The sequence below is a fragment of the Erpetoichthys calabaricus genome, chromosome 1 (assembly GCF_900747795.2).
Source record: "Erpetoichthys calabaricus chromosome 1, fErpCal1.3, whole genome shotgun sequence".
NCBI classification, from domain to species: Eukaryota; Metazoa; Chordata; class Cladistia; order Polypteriformes; family Polypteridae; genus Erpetoichthys; species Erpetoichthys calabaricus.
In genome coordinates this window covers 110,331,714-110,357,532 of record NC_041394.2, presented here as the reverse complement: position 1 = coordinate 110,357,532, position 25,819 = coordinate 110,331,714, and the positions used below count along the sequence as shown (strand labels likewise).

Sequence of the window (25,819 nt, the reverse complement as noted above, 5' to 3'; positions counted from 1 at the left end):
ATGCAGAATCATGTGCGAAGATTGGAGGACTGAAGAAGAGATTATCATGGTTCTTTGTTCTTTTGTTATATATGGAAGTCACTCAGTAATTTTGTCCAAAAGTAGTTTTTTTTTAAAAAAACATTTCAGTACACTTTCCATTCTTTTTTTTTTTTTTTGACTACGACAAAGAAACAAAAGTCCATCAATTAGTTCTTCTTTAAGTGGAGTTTTTGTAACGTTTAAGTGCATTTTCAGTTCATTATGAGGCGGAATTGACTTTATAGAACGAACAAAAGATAATTATTGCTGGGTTACAGTGGATAAAGAAAAATAAAGTTTAGTTCAATAAAGACAGATGTGTGTTGTTCTGGCTATATAATATGCTCTAGTATATCAGTATAGAGTGTGCCTTGTCTTGTTAAAAGGTGTTTACTGCTTAGCTTAGCATAACTGAACAAAAAGGAATTGTTAAGAAAAGGGTACATTTTTTAATCTTCCTACCATGATGTTGGTAGGATACGGTGGGAAAAGGGACCTTCTTAATTATAACTCAAATAAGAAATGGAATTCTGCCATTCTCAAGAAATCTGTATCTTCAGTCTATGTAAAACATGGTGTAATTCAGATAAAACTACACAACCATCCCTGTTACAATTGTTTTAAATCTATCAGGGACAGGATTTACACTGTGGAAAAAGCCATCAATTACTGACCTCTCTGTGTAATTTTTTGGGAATGACGCACACTCAGTTGAGGAGAACAATACTTAATTTAATCTGTAACGGTGGTGTTGGATTTACAAATACTCCCAATTCTTTAATAGCATCATTTTGGATAGGATTATGTTATGAAAAAGCTATTATGATATCCTGCGCTATATTATTTCCAAGGTTACATATCTTACTTGGCTGAAAGAATCCTAACCTATGTACCTTCCACAACTCAGTGCAAAAGTGATTCTTTTATATTATTCAAAATTAGAAGAATATCAAATTTTCTTGATGAGAATCTTCTTTGGAATTTGGCAAGAAAAGCAAACTCTAAAACAATCTTGCCTGGCTTCTGCTTTATTTGATGTATCAGTGTATGGGAGGAACTTAGTCGTTATGGGCTTTCTATTCACATAGCTCTTTCAACAGGGTGGAGGAGAGGTATTGAGTGCTGACCTTGTCTTAATTTTAAACATTTATGTTTAGAATTTTGTACAGATTGTATTGTTGACTGATTTTGTTTTATTGTAATTCAGTCCATAAGTACAATAAAACTAAAAAATATTTTAACAGCACACAACTGCTTAAATTTGATGAACTGTTATTATTTTTTATTACACTTTATACTTGGTTAATTTACCTATATTTTGATTTTAATTGAGAACAGGCTTAGACAATTTACACAGGCTGACCGATGTAATGCTGTAGTATTAAAGTGAATATTAGTGCAACATATAAATAGCTTTACTGTAATAAAATCTGTAAGGCTTTTTTTGTATATCACCTCTGGCCTTTAAAGCTTGACCTCAGTCTATTTCAATTGACAGCTTATCTCATGACACATGCAACAAAGCCCACGATTTTCATGTTTGTGGGATGGTAGAACTGAAATTGGGCTTCATGTACCTGGCTATCTACTGACCACCAAGTACATTTTTCATACTTCATCACAAAAGAAAAGTTCAAATAGAACAATAACATGAGAAAAAAAACAACAGCTGCTAACACTGTGCACGGGCAAAGCACATGGAGGAAACTGAAGACCAACAAAAGACTGTATGATGAAAAAATGCTGCATGTCACAGCAAGATCTATACTTTAATGTAGACCCATATTGAAACATGCGGACATGCCCATCATCTGAATAGACTAAACCCTAATACAGACTATGATCCTACTTAGGTACAAATGGCTCTTCTGCCAGTTGCTGTGCTCACACCCATTTACGCACGTTGCATTAACAGACAAACATCGATGTTTCTTGGACGAACAGTACTTAATCAACTTGGATCAGCTATGTCCTCACTGTGGGGTGTTATTTTCCCTGGAAGCAAAAGACTGTTTTGCCACAATGTAAATGTTTTGCTTTCTTTCTTTTTAGCACCATTCATACTGAAAGACTATAGGAATACTGAATTCCACAGGAATTACCAAAAAAAAAAAACCAACACTATTTACAATACATTCACACTATCAACAATTTCTTAGCTTTTTGCATCCATGGGACATTCTGTTGAAATCCAACCAGGACATGGTGCCTAAGTCTTCAGAGTTCATAATCTAGGTTATTATTATATTGGTGGATATACCCTTGCAAAGACCGACCTGCGGCCTACACCAATCTCAATAGCCATCATGCACTCAATTTCCAGACTGGAAATTACTCTTATATCTTCTGATTTACTTTGCACACTTCAGGATTTAATAGCAATTAGTGATGCCCTGTGATAAAGACTTCTGCAGCAAACTCTTCTCCACCAAACACACCAGCACCAGGGCCCACTGTAAGTGGTTTCGTCAGTTTATTCACCCAATAACACAATTAACAGAAGAATGCACACTACAAACACTGACAAACATCATATAACTTCCACAGCTTTACAAATTACTTCCTCACCTCTTTTACACAAGACCAATACCATTATAGATAGATAGATAGATAGATAGATATAACACACAATACTTCAGACTTTTGATTTAATGGTTCATCGCAGCCTTCCATTGGTTCATCTTTGTTTTTTCCATGCTCATTTCTTTCATTTTGGACACATTTCACCACCTTTAACTACGTTTTGACTTCTCATTTAGGTGAGGACCAGAGAAACACATCCACAGCTCCTTATCGTTGGCATCCCTTAGAACCACTACTGATAATCCTCCACAATATGATGCCTAGATGTTCATAATTCATATTCAAGTCTATCATTCTATTAGTGAACTTCACCCGTTTCGAATCCCTTTTATTGGAGGGCTAGTGTTCTACTAGTCAAATTTAATGTAACAACTTTATCAATTACTGTGTTTCCAGTGGCCATCATAAAGAGGATTATTATAGTACAATTAACAGTAATATGGTAACTTAAGTCATGTTAATGGAGTTCCAGCTAACAAAAGAGAGGCCCAATTCACAAAGGGTCAAAATTGAAAGCTCCTTTTAACAGTGTCCTTGGAGAAAATAAACCTCAGGCGGGTGAGGAAAGGCAATTCATTTTCATGGCCTGCACATTTTATTATACTGTATGATCACGAGGGCTGTAGTCTGTTGTGGCAGCACCAGACTCAAGGAATGAACAGAGTGTTGTACATCGCAACATTTGCAGGATACATGGGAACTCATTCCCACTTTAACAAATAGTTGAGGCAAGTTCACTTGGGAGTTGCTAGTTAACCTATATATCTGAGGGATGCATAAGAAAACCGGAATAACATTAAAAAATATGTAGGAGGACATACTACAACAAAGCTGGGATCTGAACTTGTGTGTTTAAATCTAACCACAGTACTAGTAGCCAAGATTCAATAACCATATAGTCAGTTTTTAACCTGCCATACACAGTTCATTATTGAAGGGAGATGCAATATAATAATAAAACGGTATGTCCTTTAAAATTTTATGTGTATTATGGTTACATGTTTATTTACATGAGTACTTTTTTCCAACAATCGTTACAATAGGACATAGCTATTGTGGACATTATTATGAAAATAAATAAAGACCTATATAAAAGACAGTCTTCAGATAGATTACAGCTTTCATTTAAAATGGAAGTGAAAGAAATTGTGGACTTGTGAAAGAGAGAAGGAAATATGCATATATAGTTTCATTTTTTATTTAAACATTCAAATCCTGTCCTGCTCTGTAACGAAGTAAGTGTATTCATTCCCAGAAATCGAGCTTTAGCATTTGACAAAGTCTAGAATAACATTTCCTCTTAATCTTTCCTCATTGCATGCTTTTGGTGTCTGAATAATTTAGCCTTTAGTTGCTGTATGCTTTCTCTCCTTCCTGCATCTCCATAATTGAAAGACACAAAAATAAAATAAAGGGATACTTAACGCCGAATGGCAAGGCAAGTGAATGCCAGAGGAGATGCAGGAGAATAAAGCATGCCTCATTGCTATGACTTGTTAATCCCAATGCACAGGTGAGTATATTTCCCCCATTGGATACTGTAAGTGGTGCACACAAATTATTGACTCTAGGGAAAGAGGCACAAAATCAGAGATAATTGGATGCAAAAGCATTCTCCACTCAGAATCAGGAGGCTGTGTTAGCGAAGTAGATAATGGGATGTTAACTCTTGAATTTCCTGTCTTATTTTTTTCCTGTCTCATTTTCCTTCCACTTGTCCATTAAAGTGTCTGTGGTAAAAGGCTGAACAGCTCTGATGAAACTTCAGTATCCTATGAACTGTGTTGCGCATCCACTTACACTTCCTGCAATGTACCCTAGCTGTCTAATACAATTCTGACATATGTCAGTAAGTGCTGATGCGCAGTTCTTGAGCAATAAGCTGTCATGTGCATTAGGATATCTTTAAAGTAATAAAAAGAAATTCAGTTTAAACCACCACTTAATTACATGATGTGTGCCGAATGCCCAATAGAGAAGATTATTAGCTTGAATAGAAATCATCAGCTATTCCTTTTTCTTGATTAGTGTCATTGAAAAAATATTGGAACACGTATTAAAAACATAAGAGCAAAAATTGTCCGCATTCTAAATGTGAACCTTTCATTTTGATATGGGGATTTATTAATATGACCTGACCATTTAGTTTATTATTATTTGATTTTTCTTGCTGGCATCAAAAAGATTTAGAGAATGCCTTATTTAACAAGGTTTACTTCAAACAGACCATGTAAATTAAATGATCAAATAAATTCAAGTTACACACGTTGCATAGTTTTGGGACTAGACAGCAGAGAAAGTAACAATACTAATTCATTTTTTAATGGTCAGCTATCATCATACTTTTTATAAATAAATACAAATTAAAAGACGCTGAAGATTTTTGATGCCAGTGCGGAGTTTGGGGAACTGATCTTGCAATGCATGAAGCTGGCAATATTTGTTGAAGAATGTACTGCAAATAGATAATTTGTACATTTCAAAATCTTAACATTTATCTTCTGGTTCTAAAGGTTGAAATGCTTTGTGAATGGTAGTTACAGGGTGTTACAGAATTTACATGGAGGATGGCCCTGAGCACTTTACAGTTCACATGTTATGTCAGCAGTCTTAATATTTTATAACTAATGTGGAATCCATTTTTGTATAGTGCCAATCAGGTAGAGTTATTTCATGCCCCACTGAGTTATTTTCATATATAATATTTTATTGACAAAACAAATCAAATAGTAAAAGTCAGCTTGGGCTAAGGGTACAGTTGATATAAAAAAATACAACATTGTTTAGAAATGTCCAATTAAACCCCTGTACCCTATCCAGTTTACCCCATTTTTAAAAGATAAAAAGCCCAGTCTATTTAAACCTTTACAGCTGTTAAAACAGCAGGAATTGTTTGAAGACCCAGCATGGTTATTTTAGAATTGCGTTAATGAAATCTAGTAATATTTTATAACATTTCTTAACTGTTAGTTGAAGAGTACTTACACATTAATTTTGTCAGTTTGAGATAATATAAGACATCATATAAGTCATCACTCTTCTAGTTAAGCTAAGTGAGTTTTCATCAAAGTAGTGCAGTGCAAGAAATCACAATAGATTTTTCATTGCCCAATGTTATCCAATATTAGGTTAGATTAGATTAATCTTTATTGTCATTATACAGGTACAACTAAATGCAGTTTAGCATCTAACCAGTAAGGTGCAATAGACACTGGGTGCAAATAGTACAGTGCAGTAAGGCAGCATAAAAATGAGAATAAACATATACGTGATATTTGAATTTACAGGTAGTAGTATATACAAGGAAGAGAAAATAGATATGAATACTTATCAGTGAGTACAGATATAAGATATTAACAGATATATGAAATATTTTTATGTACAGAACAGATATATGTAAACTGGTGAAAATATACTGTACAGTCAGAAGTTGTTGATATTTAGAAAGGTCAGCTATTGAGTGTTAAGGGTTGAATGTTGAGAATGGGGTGTGTGTGTGAAAGAAACTGTTCCTGAGTCTGCTGGTACAGGACTAAAGGCTTCTGTAGCACCTCCCTGATGGAAGCAGGATAAATAGTCCATGTTTGGGGTGTGAGGCATCCTTGATGATGCTGCGAACCCATCACAGACACCGTGTATGCTGCAGGTCGGCATTGGGATACCAATGATGTGCTGGTCAGTTTTCACCACCTATTGCAGGGGCTTCCTGTCAGCTTTGGAGCAGTTTCCATACCACACCGTATTGCAGTTTGTCAATACAGTCTCAAAAATGCAGCGGTAAAAGTTCAACAGAAGCTGAGGAGACCTGCAGTCTAGGTTGCAAGTGTTTTATTGTCCTGATCAAAGTGAGCATAAAAGTTGTTTAGCTTGTTATAAAGGGATATATTACTTGATGTTGAGGTTGTATTTACCATCCTATATTCTGTGATGGTCTGGATGCCTTGCCAAATAAGTTGGGAGTTTTTGAAGTGATCCTCAGTTTGTTGCTTGTATTTTTGTTTGGCAATCCTGATGCACTCTTTCTGGTTGGCCTTAGATGTGCTGTAGCTCTCAGCGTCGACACATCTGAAGGTGGTGTTGCGTGCTTTCAGCAGGAGTCCCTAGTCATCCAAGGCTTCTGGTTAGGGGTCTTAATCTGTTTGTGCGTTGTAATTTCATTAATGCTTGTGTTGATGTAATCTAGAACATAAGAGGTATACCTTTCAGTGTCCAATTCTGAGCCCTGTGTGGCATTGGTGGCAAACAAGCTCCAGTCTGTCTACTGAAACTTCTGCTATAAAGCAGAGTCTGCCTCTTTAGGCCAGTCTTTCACCATCCTCACTGAAGGTCTCACACATCTGATAAGAGATGTGTATTTAGGGAGGAGGAGGAGCAGAGAGAGGTGATCTGATTGTCCAAGATGGGGCAGCAGAAAGGCCTTTGTAGGCTTCATGTTTGTATATACCTGATCTAAGAGTCTATCTCATCAGGTGGGACAAGAGATGTTTTGATGAAACTTGGGGAATACAGTTTGTGACACTAGAGGGCACTGTTGCTTCTCTAACCCGACAGACAGACACTGACAACGCAAGTTAAAAGCACCAAGAATTTATTTGTTTTATATTCTTCATAGTGCTCTCCAGTCACCATAACCACAGATGAACAGGCAGTAAAGCACCACAAACCACACAATTACTTGTTTTTCTCTCTCCTGTACTCCTCCCAGCAAGCTCTGTCCTCTGCTTCCCAACTCTGGCTCACCTGCTGGGTGTTCCGCAGTCCTTTATATATTGTCTGACCTGGAAGTGCTTCTACTCTTCCTTCCATGTGACTTGCCACCACTTCTGGGTCAGATGGAGAAGTCAAGTTTTCCGTCAGCCCAGAAGTACTTCTGGGCTTCTGTCCCAGTGACTCGATAGTACTTCTGGGCTATGTAAAAAGTATAAGTCCCCAGGTCCTCTAGCAGCATCTCCTGATGGTACCCAGCAGGGCTGTGAAGCCAAAGTCCAGATCCCTTGGTGCCCTGCGGGAATTTGGGGCACCATTATGCTGCATGGAAGTTGCCATCTACCGCCTCGGGAGAAGCAGTGTCTAAAAGTAGCTGCCTTCCCTTTCCTTCCTTCCATTCTCTGGGTGCCGTCCCTTGCAAGTTTTAAAGTTGCAATGACTGAAATTGCCTGTAGTAATGAAAACTCCATGTGGATGAGCCGTTTGTTGGCTGCTAACAGGAGCATGCAGTTCTTTCATTGAAAGTTTAGTGTTGGCTCCCGGTGGTACATACATGGCAGTGATTATAATAGATGTGAATTCCTGGCGTAAGTAAAAAGGTCTACACTTAATCATCAGATATTCCAGATCAGCAGAGCAATGACTTTCCATTACAAATGTCTGCACACCAAGCATCGTTCACATAAATGTACAGACCTCTACCTTTGATCTTACTGGTATTCTCTATGGTTCTGTATGCCCTACAGACAGTGCGCCTCTCCAGCTCAATAGCGATGTCCAGTATACAGTCATTTAACTATGTTTCTGTGAAAATCATGATGTTTCAGTCTGTAATACAGGAATGTCAGGTGAGCTGGAGTTGTCGTTCATTTTACAAAGGGAGCCAAAGTTCAAAAGCTCTAGTCAGTTATATAATGTATTTGCACAACTGTATCTGGGAAAAATAAACAAAAACAGTAACCATAATACTACTAATTCACAAAAACTGGGAAGTCATGGAGTGTCCCAATGCACAGGCACACAGCCAATATGCTGTGACTCCAAACATTGCTGTTAGAGGATTGGGGCTAATTTTTAGATCCAAGGCTACATGCAAAACCTTTAACCCAAAATTGTCTGAGTGTCAAACATTTCCAAAACATATAACCTAACATTGTGGGTGCTTCATGGCATAATTCGTAGTTTGGATCTTCTCACAGATGCATTTTGGACAGCTATATGCATGCAGCATTTGAAATTCACAAAGCTGAAAACAAAGCATGCACTGCACAGATTGAAGAGGAATGCGTTTTATTTTCTAATTTCCATTCCTTATCTGAAGGTTTAATTGAAAGATGCCTCTCCTATCATCTCCTGAAATCATCTAGAGATAAATTCCTTAATTTGTTTTTCTAGAATCTAGAAATCCTGCCTGTGTCTTCACCAAAACTGTCTGGTCTCCGTTCAAAAAGTGATACTGTTGGAAGATGAGGGAAGTTAGGCTGATTTTCTGTGACAAAATCTCTAGCTGTTACATAGACAAAATATACATTACTAGAAGATTATATTTAAGACATTGTAGTTCACAGAGCAAATGCACATCATGTATATAGAGATGTGTGAAGGTTCAGGTGCATAGTGACTTCCATAAATTAAATAATGTGTAGGTTGAAGGAATATATTATTATCAAACACTGGGTGCAGCTGATAGGATCACCTCAGTCTTAAGGTATGACCTGTGGTTAGAGGCAGTTTTCAAATGACAGTTTATTTTTTTTTGCATTCAGCAATTACCAGTTTTCATTACCAAATTCTGGCAATGAATCCACCTGAGATTGTCCCACTTGTGCCTCCTGTTACCTCACTGGCATTGAACCCTCACATTTCTTTTTGATGATGGCGAGCTCAAATAACAAATCTAAGTGGCTTTTATGGGCTAAACCCAACCAAGATACATGCATCATAAGGCCAAAAGCAGTGCACCTTCCAGGTATGGTTCTATGTCTGGATCTTAGTAGCCTTTTAGACTAATTTACCATGGGTAAACTGTTACGTCTACACTGCTGTAAGGGTCATAGAGGTGATCTTGAGTTTAAGCAGCACAAGTTGCAGCAGTGGCAGTTTTGAGCATATTGTATTATGTTTTAAATGGAGAACCAGAAGCTAAATCTGTGGGTGTCTTTATCAGTTTACTGGTTATTCTATATTTTCATACTCATTTATGGTCATAAACTCTGGGTCATTTCAGATGTAATAAGATTGTAAATAGAAGTGGCAAAAATGAGCTTCATGCAATTAATTGCTGAGCTCTCTTCCCATGATATTGTGTGACCCTCAGAGTAGATGTGCTGCTTATCCAGATTGAGATGAGCCGTTTAAGTGGATGTGGGCATGTAGAGAGGATGTCTTCCTTCAGGGAGTATATCTGCCATCTGAGGAGATCCAATGAAAGTATACTGACTTATTGGGATAATTAATACATATTGCCTATGGTGAGAGACTATAGAAATTACCATGGATGGATGGATGGATGGATGGATGGATGGATGGATGGATGGATGGATCGATCTATCTATCTAGAGATGTCATATTTTCGTGGTTCACATTTTTCATTAGTTTGATCCATTCCTTTAAAAAACAATGCAATGCTGTCAGTGATCAACAGTTATTTTGTGGCTTCATACTTTATTAGCAAAGGCTTCAGTTTGTTTGTGTGCGTCATATTTACCCAAAGGGAGGAAGTTCGATACAAAATGTAATAAATGAACAAGACAGATAACTGGTAATAGGCTCCGCATCCAGCTGTGTTTTATTGCTCATGCAAAGTGAGCTACATAGGAAGAAGGCACAATCCATGCCTGTCCTCCCTTATTTCACCATTTTTGTTTAGTACTAAAATGATATTGCATTCATAGAATTTTGGCGGAGGTTTGTGCCTGCGGTTAGAGTGAATATTTTACCTGTGGATCCATGCAGGATTTTATCTTTAAATAGGGATTGGGAAATTATTAAATTAAATAGAAATATTAAAATTGGTCTAACACATGCTTGAAGTATATTCATCAGAATGCCACATTTTTTTAATCATTTGTAGCAACTGTTTTAAGGGTTCATGAGTCATGTCATCTACAATAGGGAGAACATTTTTGCTTTATAATACTCACTAGTATAGTTGGTAATTTGGCCTAATAAAAATTGCTGTGGTAAAATAAATTAACTCTTGAATATGATTTATTCTTTTACAAATGAGAGTAATCTTTACCATCAATAGATTAACCATTTTTACCTAACTTTACTCAAATTTTCAGTAAAATGCTTTACTATTCTCTAATACTGATGTCTTTATTGTGCCTAAGTAGCTGAGGTAAGCTAGATTCTGCAGTTAAATGATGATTTTAGGTGATACGGTGGTTAATTGTACTGCTTTGTACCTCAACTAGTCTTGGGTTTATTTGCAGAAAGGAATTTCACTCTACTCTGTACAAGTGACAGTGATGGACCTTCTCTTACTTCAGTCATTGTATACATAAAGACTGTACATTTTCCCCATGTATATGTTGATATTCCCTGGGCACTGTAGTTTACTTTAGAAGATGTGCATATTAGATTAGTTAGCATCTCTAAATTGGTCCTTTATGAGTTTGTAGAACAGTACTTGATATTGGACTGCCACCCCTTCTAGAATTAGTTCCTGCCTTATGCTAGATGCTGCTGGGATAACATCTGGCCTCCTAATTCAAAATACAGAAAGAAAAGACATAAATGCACAGAACTGAAGTTTCTACCTGTCTTCTACTTTTTACTTTTGCATGATTTTAAAACCAACAGTTAAATGAGGTGCTAAGAGCATATTCACTGATTACTACAGATTGACTTCTTATAGTAATTTCTATCTTCTGACTGGTTTCATCATGAGGCAGAACTAAGCACTGTATTGAACAACTAAGTCTGCTTCGACAACACTCCAGTTACACAGTCAAAGTGAACTGATTGCTGTGTCCTCGGGTTCTGCAGTCTGTTCAGCCAAACACTGACTACAAAGATAGAGAGAACTCCTGTATGAACTCAACATTATGCAGTAAAATAAGCAGTTGTGTGCATTTGGAAAAATTGTTCACTTTCTTTTTGGTCTGATCAAATGTTATAGCGAGTGAGACCAGAAAAGGAACATCTGAAGGAAACCCACGTAAAGAAGATCAGATTATACAAATTCCAAACTGAATTAAACTGGGGACCCAGAAGACACGAGTTACTCTACTTTGATTTTTTCCACCTGCTTTTTAATATCCAGACTTCATTTTTCTTACTGGCCATATTTTTTTCCCCCATGAACAAGTGTCTAAAATGGATGGTTTTGTACTGACTTCAAATAAATCACAGTTAAGGTATTTGTTACATAGATTTCTATTTTTTTCCAGTTGATTATATCCCAACTTTTGAATTTACATTGGTAAAATAACACTTCAAAACATGATCTGTTCTCACTGACAATAAATAGATTTCATTAAAGCATAAATATAAAACATTGTAAAAGTTTTTTATCTTAAGAAAATATTTTTTTGTATTTATTAGTTCTTGAATCATCTCTGCTAGTCATAAAGTACAACAGCAAGAGACCTGAGAAAATCTCCTGTTTTATATCTGACAGAAACATATCAGTTTATGCCTGTCTAAAAAGAAAATAAAAAATGTTCATTGTGATCTTAGAATATTGCCTATTCTGTACTCAGTTGTGAGTTTTGAGAAATGTACTTAGGCTGTGCACATTTGAGGTGAAAGGCTAATTCAATTAATTGGTAAATTTTGTTGAATGTAGAATGGAAACAGCAGGATGCCTGGCTTGCTTTGACTCTCCTGAGTAATTATCTAATGATGGATAGGCCTCTGATAAGAGCACATCAGCTCGCACTTCGGTGTGTGTCTGCTGTAGGTAGAGGAATGTAAAAGTGTGCTAGAACAAAAGTCTCTCACAAATGAATGAGAAGTGTACCACTGTGATAGGAAATGAAAGCATGAAGATTGTTGTGTGGTGATGAGGTCTTAATTATAGCCAAAAACATTACCTTATTTGTTTACTGAGCTCTGTTAAGAATCTCCCTGCATTTGCTTGCTATGCTTTTGTGGGTGAGACTCAGGGATGACTTTTTAAAGGGCAGAGAAGACAGCAGGGGCCTTTTTTCATGTTCAGTGATGCTGCGCAAGGCAGTATGTTGTCCTAAGAGGTAACATATGTGTGTTACCTAAGGGGAATATAAGATGCTGTGACCTGATCAAGCTGCAGTGTTGTGCTTATCTCTCGGTGAAGATACTGAGAGCTGCAGGGGTGGTGCCATCTGTTGCCTTGAATTGTGCACTGGAAGGCATTGTGTCCTGATCTTTAATTTTTGACTTGCAAGGCTTTTTAGGTTTTGGTTCTTGAGTTGATCTACATGTATGTAGATAAAGAGAACATAAAATTTAGCTGTCTATTCAGATGTGTAAAGTGACATAAAGCCACTTTTTAATATACAAAGAATGGCTTTTCATCATTTAAAAAATGATAGCCATTGGATTAAATGATTATTACTTAAGATTTCAGGATGTAACCCTGATATTGACCTTAATTGTCACAATGCCAGTTTTGTGAAGATATATAGTGTGACTAGATTATACAGAAATACGGTACATGCCATTTAAGTATTATTATAACAGGGCTGTTGGTTTACTTGCCTGGGTATTAGCTCTTGTTTGAATGTGAACTTTACACTAGTTTTGTGGTTGTGTTTGGTAATCTTGATGTTATTTTTGATACTGTTGAATTATTGCAGCCTTTTGAGTGTAAGGCCCGATTTATACTTCACGCGACGTGACGCATGCTCCAGCGGACGCTCCTGCTATGCAAGCGTTTTTCTGTTTATACTTGCGTGCGTACTTTGCGTAAATCTGGAAGAATCCACCAGGTGGCAGTGTGAGATATCATCACGATGAGAACAGTTTCGGCTTTGCTGTGTTATGAACTGCCGGGAACACCCATTAAATTCCGATGACACCTTACTGCAATATCTATGAAAAGGATGTTTAATGATTAAATCCATCAATCCAGGGATGTGTCCATTCCAGAAAGGATTGGGCATGATGCAGAAACAATCCCTGGATGGGGCATCAGCTCATCGCAAGGTGAATACAAGCACACACATACACGCTGGCGTCATTTTAGTGTCACCAAATCTGCATATGTTTGGAAGGAAACCGGAGCACACTGGAAACCCAGCAGGAAAACATGTAAACTCCAGGCAGGGTATACCAGAGATGTGACTCCCTGCAAGACAGCAACACTACCGTGCCACCCCCATATGTGTAATTTAACAGTATTCATTATTTAAACAAATTTAATGTACATACTTTAATGCATTTCATAATGAAGTGATATCAAGTATAAATGTGAGGGTTCTAAATGTGCAGAGACTTGGAATATCATACATTTAATTTGTTCAGTGTGGTGATCCATTGCTATTTGCTGCTGCTGTCAGGTCAGGAGGAAGCCCCAGAAAAAAAGATGGCACAAAAGATGGTATGTAAGACTTTTAAAATATATCGTATCATTATGATTGGGAATATGCGATGCTTGAATATAAAAGCACCACTAATTCATATGTCAGCATTTTGCTTCACCACATCAAACCATTCATCAAACATCGAAGTGCGCACATCGATACCGTAGGATCTGTATAGCAGCTTTCTGTCACATGTAGATAGTAAGCAGAGACTCTGATGTCACATTCCAACTTTTATCACACTGCGCCCCCCGACTTTTTGCTGGTACTGCAACTCGCACACACATTGCGTTAATTTCTGAGGACCTGCTCAAAATACGCGTCAAATGAAAGCTGGGAACGCGTGGCAGCCATGATGCGGGCGCGTACGCGTTCTGAGCATGAAGTATAAATGAGCCCTAAGAGGAATGACAAGCACTTTGTGAAACTTTAAAGCCTCATCATGTTTTTAGGAAATACTGAGAAAGTGGATTTTCTCCATCATTATAATGTTTACTCACAGAGTGCTCTTTGTGAAGCATTCTTTAGGTGGTACATTTATTTATGCAATTTCCTCCTGCACCCTTTGAGGTGACTGTTTAATGGTGTTACCTATTTCTAGCCTGATAAATTTGGTTTATGCCATCACAGTTTCTTCCAATGGAAAATACATAGGGAAAGCCAAATATTCTTTCAGACAACAGGACACCCAAGTACAGTAGAACCCCGATTAACTGTGCATTGATTTACCAACGCCCTTCATTATTTGAGGCAAATCTGTAAGTGTAATACACTGCTTTTCTTATACAGTAATTCATAAAAGCTTTGCCGTGAATACTATACCAAGTGCACATTGCTTCGATGTGATTGGGTATTCATGGGGAGAAATTTACTGCTTTGATGTGATCAGGACTTCATAACTATCAAGAGGGAAGTGGTATGTACTGTGGCGCTGTAGTGTGGTGGACCAGGGAACCGCATGACTGTGCGGTGCACCTGAGAGGTTGGAGTAAGACAGGGGATTTAGTTATTATTGTTTCAATGTGTTTGGGACTTCACAGCTATCAAGAAGAAAGCAGTGAGTAGTGTGACATGATGGTGCGGGGCACCGGGAGTGCTGGATTAAGGTGGAAGGTGGGTGTTGTAGTTATTGCTTCAATGTCATTGGTACATATTGGCTATCTGAGGAAGCAGTGCGAAGTGTGACACGATGGCGTGGTGCACCAGGAGGTTAGAGTTAGATGGGGTGGGTTTTACTACACCGGTATTGACATCCAAAAGCTGATATCAATACCAAAGTCAAAATTTTAGTACCGATCCAACACTACCAAGGTATTGAAAGAGACTTAAAAGTGATACTGTACCATATAAATTCGAAAAATCTTTTATAATCATAATTCTTAATCTGAAATGGCTGCGCTCATCTGTTTAATCTAACTTTTAAGTTATCCGAGGTAGCATCAGTAATCATGGCTCCACTGTATAACATTGAAACCGGTGACCAGTGTTTAAAGGTTTATTATCTGTGTACGTGTAAACTAGTGTGACAGTTATTTAACTATTGTTAAGAGAAATCCACTAGTGCCTCTGATGCTAAAAGAGTTCAGATGCACAGCATTACAAGTGAACTAAAGAAGACATTTTTACCAAATAAATGTCCGTTTGTAGCAACTGCCAAGAGATTCCTTCCCATCACTAGTGTTAGTAACTTTAAATGTTAATGGCAGTATGTCAACTTGTTTGTCACACAGTGAAACGATGTGCCTGCTTCCAGTTTAAAGTCTGTTAGGAGGAAAGGGAAGAAAAGTGATCTATCTTCTGTTACAATGCCAAATAGTAATTGTGTGTATAACAAATAGACTGTGCTTTTGGTTTTAATGGGTGTGGCACAAGAATTTATTGATTTTTCAGGGTCGGATGGGGGTGAGTGAATAGGGAAAGGGTGTATATACTGTAGTGGCATGGCAGTGTTGTATACTAAGGGCAAGTTTAATAGCCATGAATGGGTGGTCAGTGCCTTGCTGTATATTCACCATTAAAGCATATAATGTATCTAAATCTGTAAAGTAGGAATATAATTGTACGATGTATATGAGATAATAAGTCTGAAATAAACTGATTAAGGTGTAATATTTTCGTAAAAAGCCAGTGCCCTCCTTCCTGCATGTATATCATACATTGCAAGCTCACAACACCAATCAACACTCATGTTTATAAGATTTTTGCAGCATATCTTTTACACACATGACAAGAAAAGGCAAAATATGTGGTATAGTCAAGATCATCTATAATGTCAATTTTTTTTTTGTTCAGAATATGATAGAAATAGAACAACTGAGGACACCATTTTTCCTGAAAAATAAGGCAACTTCAAGTTTTCTATTGGTAGATGTTTATCCAAATCCATTTTATGCTTAGGCACATCTAATTTTAGAGTTTTGTCCCAATACAGAATTCTGGTATGTAGTAATTTTAAGTGAACTTGGAACGAATCACCTTTGAATCATTGTAACAACTTTACCAAATACCAGTATGTGTGCCCAGTTGCAGCAATCTGAGACAACAAAACTACAATAACCTGGAAGGCCAGAAACGTTTCTAAAAATATCTTTATGCATCAATGTGCTGTATATATCCCAACAGATAGATAGCATTTAGAATAAGAACACAAAATTTTAGAAACAGATTAGTCAAAATAGAGTATAATGGAAAGGCAGGCAGCACATTTCAACAAGCACATTGTGGAGTAATTTTTTCAGAATTTTTTAAGATTGAAGAATGCACACCATTGAGTGATTAAGTTTATTTTAGAAATTAAGTCCATACCAGGTGCTTTAAATGTGTGTATCTGTATATATGTATATAATAAAAGCCCAGCGCGGTGTCCGTGTCCGGGTTCCTTTTGGCTGTATAGCCGCCCCGTAGAAAAGCCCCAGTCCTTCCCCTCTCAGAATTCCTGCTTACCCCCCTCCGTTCTTTCCCCTTTGCTTTTATTTTTCCTGTTCCCGAAAATCTTTTCAAAAGAAAAGTAAAGAAATAGACAGAGCGTCACATTAACGTCTTCTCCCCTCTGCCCCTACAGTGTCCACCGCACTTCTCGCGTTTTTATTTATACAAACACATTACATATAAAAAATATTTACAGAAAAAAAATGAATCCATTTTTCCAAAGAGAACTATTTACAATACACATAGACTTTATACAAAAAAAATCCTAATTATATATTCTCAACAAGTGAAAATTAAAGAATATAATATATAATATATACAGTAATCCCTCCTCCATCGCGGGGGTTGCGTTCCAGAGCCACCCGCGAAATAAGAAAATCCGCGAAGTAGAAACCATATGTTTATATGGTTATTTTTATATTGTCATGCTTAGGTCACAGATTTGCGCAGAAACACAGGAGGTTGTAGAGAGACAGGAACGTTATTCAAACACTGCAAACAAACATTTGTCTCTTTTTCAAAAGTTTAAACTGTGCTCCATGACAAGACAGAGATGACAGTTCTGTCTCACAATTAAAAGAATGCAAACATACCTTCCTTTTCAAAGGAGTGCGCGTCAGGAGCACTGAATGTCAGAAAGTGAGAGAACACCAAACAAATCAATAGGGCTGTTTTGCTTTTAAGTATGCGAAGCACCGCCGGTACAAAGCTGTTGAAGGCGGCAGCTCACACCCCCTCCGTCAGGAGCAGGGAGAGAGAGAGAGAGAGAGAGAGAGACAGAGACAGAGGAAAACAAACAGTCAAAAATCAATACGTGCTCTTTGAGCTTTTAAGTATGCGAAGCACCGTGCAGCATGTCGCTTCACGAAGCAGCTGCACACAGAAGGTAGCAACTCTTTCAGCATTTTTAGACGAGCGTCCGTATCGTCTAGGTGTGCGAACAGCCCCCCTGCTCACACCCCCTACGTCAGGATCAGAGAAAGTCAGCGCAAGAGACACTGAGAAAAGTAAGTTGGGTAGCTTCTCAGCCATCTGCCAATAGCGTCCCTTGTATGAAATCAACTGGGCAAACCAACTGAGGAAGCATGTACCAGAAATTAAAAGACCCATTGTCCTCAGAAATCCGCGAAGCAGCAAAAAATCCGCGATATATATTTAAATATGCTTACATATAAAATCTGTGATAGAATGAAGCCGCGAAAGGCGAAGCACGATATAGCGAGGGATTACTGTGTATATATATATATATATATATATATATATATATATATATATATATATATATATATATATATATAGCATACCTTTTCAAAACAAAAGTAAAGAAAATAGACAGAGCGTCACATTAACGTCTTCTCCCCTCTGCCTATTAAATAATAAATGAAATTGATTATAAATTATTAACACAAAGTAAATGAAATAAAAAAATCACGAAAGAAACAGAAACCACAACCTACCCTTACAAGCGTCCACCGCGCTTCTGGCGTTAGAGCCAAAAATGTGGTGTATGCAGGTTATGAGGTGTGACTCTAATTAACGCCCGTACTACAACAGATTATATTGTTGATATACTATTAACTATTTACAGGGATCAACTCTTTTGGGGAAGTTCATAACAAAAAAAAAAAAAAAATTATAAATAACATTTACACTTTGCTACATGTGCACTTGAGTATTTCGAGCCCCGCGTCTGAGTCGGATGGTTCCCCTGGTCACCAATTCGTGTGTTTCAAGCCGTGATTTTCTATTTTCTCCCTTCCAGTCCACTATGCCTTTCCGTCTTCAGCTACCCATGTGCACTTGTACGGAGGAGACCTTATCGAACAATGCCGAAACGAAAGGCAACTGAACCTGCTCCTGCGAGAGAGGACACATTACAGCGTGATCACGAAGCAAAGAGGCAAAGGCGTGCCAGTCGCTCGCAAGAAACGGACACTCAGCATTCACACAGATTAGCTCAACGACGCGTCTCTGCCACACAACGAAAGGCAACTGAAACCCCTACAGAGAGAGAAGACAGATTACAACCGTGATCGCGAAAGAAAGAGGCAAAAGCGTGCCAATGAAACACCTGACGAGAGGTCCTTACGATTGCAAAACAACCGTAATAGACAAACTCCTACAGAGAGAGAGGACACATTACGCCGTGATTGCGAAAGAAAGAGGCAAAAGCGTGCCAATGAGACACCCGACGACAGGTCCTTACGATTGCAAAACAACCGTAATATACAGAAACGTACAGTATCCCAAGAAACTCCGAGTGAACGCTCTCACCGTTCTCGCTCGCAATAAACTGACACTCACCACTCACAGACATTACCGCAACGACACGTCTCCACTCCTCTTCCTTGCAACCATTTACACAATGTATATGATTCTGATTAGTCTGCGTCCCACACTTCGTGAATCATGGGTTTTCTTTTGAAATTTTGTTTCCCATGCAAAAATCAAATGCGGTGCGATGAAGGACCCAGTTCAGGACTGCCACGCGCGTTTAAACAGGGAGTCCTTCAACTGTGGTCATCCAACGCGCAGCGTGGCGCACGCCAAGTTGCTAGTATTTATATAAATGAGTACTATGGAAGTGTGCTCAGGAAGATTAAACTGAATTGAACTGTTATTGTCTTTTAGCATAAAAACTACCTGATTTTCAGGATCTTGTCAGGCTACAGTAGCTTTCATTTTGTCATTTTTTGTCACTTGTTCACCAATATATTTCTATTAATTGCACCTCTCGTTTAGGCATTAAAGAAGCATAAACATGAGATGCTTTGCAGATTTCTGTCCTCCATCTGATTTACAGTAGATACAGGTTTTCTTTAGGTGTACTATGTGGCACATTTCCTCCTAAATGGTATAGACAAGACATTAATGTTTATAAAACACTTTCTTTAGTTATTAAGCAAGACATAACCACAGACTTAAAAAATTAAAAAAATAACTTTACCCCTACATATGTTTTCTAAAACCTCTGGATGACAATTCATTATTAATTTAAGTGTCATGTACAGCATCAATCTTAGGAGAAGAAAAGCTTAGAATAGTCTTCCTCTGCTTTCTTTAGCTGTTTTTCCTCCTACATCCCCTGCAGAGTATAAATAGTTTATGAAGTGTTTTATGTCATGCTGTTAAACTCCATTTTGCAAACACAGTAGAATGTGTGCAGGACAAGTCGGGTCTTATAAATCTTTGTACACTTTTTCCACTCACAGAGTATTGTGATAATGTATAAGGTAGCTGGGGACTGAATCTCATCTTAGTGCAGGCTGTTTATGGCTTCTTTTTATCATATTCCCTTGTTAAAGGACACTCGGCTTACCAGGGGCAAAAGCACCACCGGGTATGCACAAGAAATGGCAACTTCCAAGCAAGAGAGATAGAGAGGGGACCACCTTGGTAGTGACAGACCCATTCTGCAAACCAAATTGGGGGTTGAGGTCAATGATGCCAGTAAACCATGACCGATTCTTTTGTGCATTATGCCCTGAAGGTTAAACATCCAGAGAAAAAGAGGGACACAGACACCCAGGGAAGAAGCTATGACTAATTTCTGAGGACACTACAAGTCAGTATGCTAAGACAGTGGTCCCCAACCTTTTCGCGACCATGGACCGGTTTCATTCTGTATACAGTTCCGCGACCCGGATGGGGGGGGGGGGGGGGGGGTGGGTTGGGGGTGTACGGGTGGGATGATATACGTGTAACAGAACACATTATACAACCTTTTTTGCGCCATGAACAAGTTTAATGTAAACAGAACGGTATAGAAACAACTAAAAACAAAGTGCGTAAAAATACAACTCACCATCCCTCAGAATTAGTGGGAGCCCTGAGCTTGTTTCCCTTTTATGAGCCGGTCCCATCTGGGGGTAATGGGAGACAATGTCACCCGAAGTGTGTTACTTATGTCCAGTCTACTCCGTAATTTGGTTTTGATCGCTGTCACTGCAGAAAATCCTGCTTCACAAAGATAGGTTGTTAGAAACGGAAGCAAGGCATTCAGTGCTTTTTTGGCGATCTCTGGAAATTCTGCCTTGATCTTAATCCAGAACACCGGCAGAGTTGTTGTTTGAAACATACTTTTAAGGCCACCGTCATTTGAAATTTCTAGCAGTTGTTCTTCTTCTTGCACGGACAGGCTCGATTCACCTGGTTTGTTCACAAATGGGTCGCGTATCCATTCTTTCAAAGTTCGGGTTTCTTTTGTGGTTGGAAAGTACCGCTCGAACTCTTTTAAAAGCAGAGATAGGTGGTCATGCACAACCTGTGAGAATTTTGAATCAGGCTCCGTTTCTTCCAAAACCCCTGCTAATGTTTGAAACATGTCAAATATCTTTCTGTTCACTCGGCGTTCCCACAATTCAAGTTTGGCTTTGAATGCAGCTATTTTGTCTGCCAACTTGAAGACAGTTGTCATTTTCCCCTGAAGTGAGAGATTGAGTTCATTAAACAGATTGAATATGTCGCACAAGTAAGCAAGTTTTGCGACCCAGTTCATGTCACTGAAATGTTCTGCCAGTTGTGGCTTTTTTTCTGAAAGAAATCTCCGCAGTGGCTCTCGTAACTCAAAAACTCTGGCCAACGATCTCCCTTTAGATAGCCATCTTACTTCTGTGTGTAAGAGAAGGCGTTTGTGCTCTGCATCCATCTCATCACAAAGCTGCTCAAACAGACGCGAGTTTAGGGCATTTGCTTTGATGTAGTTAATGACTTTAATGACATCGTTCAATACGCTGTTAAGTTCAGGTAACATTTTTTGGCAAGCCAACATTTCCCTGTGAATGACACTGTGCGTAGCCTCACATTCAGGTGCAACCTCCTTAACCCGAGCAATTAAACCAGAAATCCGTCCAGTCATGGCAGCAGCTCCGTCCGTGCATATGCTGACACAAAAGGACCAATCCAGTTTTCCTGATATGTAATCATTTAAAGATTTGAATAGTTCTGTGCCAGTGGTGTTGCTTGGCAGAGACAGTGCACATAACATGTCCTCATGCACATCCTCCTGATATATATATCGCACATAAACAAGTAGTATTGCCTTGTTGTCAATATCAGTAGATTCATCAACCTGAATTGCATACCATGGTGACTTATTAATCCTCTCCAACAACTGTGTCTCAATGTCCTCTGCTATGTCCTCAATTCGCCTAGTGACGGTGCTAGCCGAAAGAGGAACCTTTGCTATCTTTTTAACAGCAGCCTCTCCTAGCAGTTCACGGCAAATGTCCTTAGCGGCGGGCAGGATCAATTCCTCACCTATGGTAAAAGGTTTCTTCAACTTAGCAACGCGGTTAGCCACTAGGTATGAAGCTCTCAGTGCACTCGTATTTGTTGAGGTGGTGGCCATTAGCAATTGCCTCTGTCCATCTTGTTCACGTTTTCTACTTTCAAAAAATTCCAAAGGCTTGTCTTTTAATGCAGGGTGCTTGGTCTCCATGTGCCGAAGCAGTTTTGAAGGCTTCATAGCCTCATTTGCTAGCATGTCGCCACATATTATGCAGAGGGGGCTTGGTGCGTGAGAATCACCTGTAGCGATAAACCCGTATTTTAAGTAGGAATCCTGATATTGTCTATTAAAATGCAGCTTTCTTTTTCTTGGAAGTCGAATGCTCTTCTTCTGTCTCCTCATTGGGCCTTTTTCCCTTTCCAAAGAAGCTCTCCAAAGACGTTTGTTTTTTACTCATTTTTGCTAGCTTGTGGATTAAAATTACCCCAACCTTTTTTGTGACCTAGGAACTTTTTAATTTGGGTAATTGTTTTCTGCGGACCGGGTTGGGGGAGGGTGCGGAGACGTGTAACAAAAGATAATGAAGTGCGCAATATATAAACTATTCACCAAGTACGTTGCCTTATCGCCACCTATGATGGAAGTGTTTTCCAAAATAAAACGGTCCGCGGCCCGGTGGTTGGGGACCCCTGTGCTAAGGGATCTTAAATCTCTAATCAGAGTGACAGTGAATCTACATATGTCTATCAGAGGACCGAAAGCCCTCCCAGCTGCTGTAGGATAGCATGTTGTTCTACTATATAGGGGTGACTAAGTTGCCACCTATGGAGAAGCAGTGTGAGGCCTTTCAGCAATAGCATAATTCAAGGAGATTTCTAAGCAGGCTTGCAATTGGTATGGTGTTGACTCTGTTAACCAGTTAGGGATGAGGCTGCTGTAGAGTGGCCTAGGTCAGTTGAACCATTAAAAGCTACAAGGGACTGAGAGGTACAAGGACATGAGGGGATTTTGGTGGGGAGTTCTAACCTCATGTTCCCAGAGCCAATAAGGTTTATCCTTGTGATTCCAGAATAAGTTTAAAACATACTTCAGGGCAGGGGTATTAGAAGTCTGAAGTTGGGAAGTGTGCTTTAAGTGAAGACTTGCAGACAGGAGGAAGAAAGCTTCCCTAGCCCCCAGAGACACTTAAAAGACCAATGCACCGTTATAATTCATTCAAAACTAGTTGAGTTGCTCCGTCTCCATTAACTTCAGTGCATATCGTGGAGTTTGGAGAATTTCCCAATTACTTCTGCAATTTTCTTGAACTCACAGCGAAGCTTACTCTGTAAGGTTCACCCATCACTAGTGGGCAAGTAAATAATTAACACCTACTGACATAGCCTGAATGTTGATCAGTGCAGCAGGACATAATGGGTCAGCTAAGGCTTTGATTTTGACGTTTTTGTTTTTTCTTCTTCTTAATGTTCTTATAGTTTTGATACCTTTTTTTGTATTGTTATTATGAATACACTTTTCTGGTACATTTCAAGGCCATTGCATTATTGCAGTTATGGAGGAGCTATCAAGACAGCACTTCCAGTTTGTACTTTTTTCTTTCTTTTCTCATTTTATTATTTGTAGTCCTTTTAGAGTTTTGTTCTGTTTAACTAGTTTCTGAACAGTCTAGGTTTTTCTAATAACTAGCCCTTCAATAAGTGCTTTCCTTTTCACCATTTTCTTCACTTCCTAGACAACCCCCTTGGTATCATTCAGCATTAAAACACAAAATTAGAGATAGTTTCAATCAGCAGTACCTTTATATGCTGTGACACTGCCATACATTTCAGTATAGGGATTTATAGAGTTTTTCTAACAGAAAATGCAAAACTTCAGGCAGCTTAAAAGTGAGCCATGAGAACCAATATACAGTGGTTCTCTAACACCTATCACTCAAACATAAATTAATGATTGTAAGCCTGCATTGCCAATACGTGCGATACAGTGTGAGGTGTTTCTCAGTCCTCAAGTGATACTATGTTTGGTAATAGTACACATGGCATAAGATCAAAAGCCAGACTTATGCAGCTGTGAAGGTCACGTCGATAAATGGCTGTCAGAAGATGCAAGTATGCCACCGACAGATGGCCGCTCTAGTATCGGAATATAGAAAAAGAATAATAAAAAAAAAAGTTTATCCTAAAAAGGCCATAGTGCCTACCTAAATGTAGCATTCACACTTTGCAGCTCTTAGACCCTTGTTTGAGTTGTAGCTGAGATGATTTTGTGTGGATTTTTGGACATTCTCATGTTAATTTTGCTTTTCAGTGAGTTCCTTGTTTCATCACACAATCTTAATAGATCATACTAGGTTTTGTGCAGACTTCAAATTGACCTGCAGTGTGTATAAGTGTCGAAGAGTATCCTTTAAAGAATAGTCATTCTGTCAAGTGTATACTCCTGGATGTCACTCTGTGTTAAGTTGTGGTTCTTTGCAACTTTGCACAGAATATCTTGTACTGTGGTTTTCCCCTCATACCAAAAAGTGTTCTGTTACTTGTGACACTAAAGTGGCCATGTGAGTGGACAAGTGAGCCCTGTGATGAACTGACATTCCTCTTGGGGTTGATTCCTGCCATGATTCTGGTCCCCTCTTTCCATAATGAGCATTTAAGGTATGAGTCAGCAGCACTAACCAGGGATATGGGTTTGATTCCAGCATTGTCATTCTAGATGTGGCGTCTGCACATTTTCCATGTGTTGTACATACCCATACTCAAACTTCCTTTAACAACCCAAAGAAACACAATAGGTTAATTGGTGGCTATAAATGATCTTAGTATGGAAGAATGAATGAGTGGGCAGTTTTATCCGACCAAACACTCTTGTATACTCAGCAATAAAATACCATGGCTACTTGACTGCAGTCTATGAGCACAATCTGTATATGCCTGTTTCTCCCTGGTCCATTATAACCTTGGTGTAATGCATTATATCATACTCATGACAATCAGCTTCTACCCTAGCTATTCAGTAGAGAGATTGTCTTCCCAATATTGCAGCTTAATGCGTCATACTTCAGCCAAAGAGATACTGCAGCATTTAAATGTTTAATGTTAAATCAGTACATGAATAAACCTGATTAATTAATGCTAGTTTAATACACCACCTATGAAAATTCTGCTTTATAAAAAAAACCCAGCTTTCTACTCCGTTTTGCAAAGCATTGCAGTTTCATATGTCATTATTATTCAAGCCCCGGTGTGGTTTTCATCAGGCTTTAGTTTTCAGTGCTCTTTGTAACATCTTACAGCAAAACATTTTTGACAAGGTAATTTCCGTAGCTGTTGTCATTTTAACTTAAACTCAGGAATGTTTCCCAGACTGAAAAGCTGCTGTTGTCTTTGATAAAAGGAATTTGTTTTTAAAGCAGAAGTGAAATGTAAGTTAAATCTTTTCCCTAAGCCTAATTCATACTACTTGTGAGACTGAAAGCTGTTAAAAGGCATGCTAGATTTAGACCTGATAATATACTATTTGACCCAGGGAAATTAGTCAAAACTAAGGGGAATGGCACTCAATTAAAAAAAAAAGTAAAACATGAGGCTCTCTTGTACATGGGGTTATCATCAGTGGCGTAGCTAGGAGAGGGCGGTCTGCCTCAGGCGGCACATTTTTGGGGGCAACATTATTGGCCAAAAGGCTCAGAACACTTCACGTGTAAGCAGCAGGGTTCGGAAAATTATCACTCATGAATGAAAAAAAGTCAAATTCTCTGATTTTCATCCACAAATGCTTCAAAAGTCATTTTCAGACGGTCCTTCTGTGACGGCATCAGACATGGCAGTTGAAATTTATG

General features: G+C 38.5%; 1 protein-coding gene across 1 annotated transcript in view; it reads left to right on the top strand.

Annotated features, from left to right (window-relative positions):
• Positions 1-25,819, top strand: part of large1 (LARGE xylosyl- and glucuronyltransferase 1) — a 518,602-nt gene that overhangs the window by 114,862 nt on the left and 377,921 nt on the right. The gene's annotated exons all lie outside the window — the stretch shown is intronic.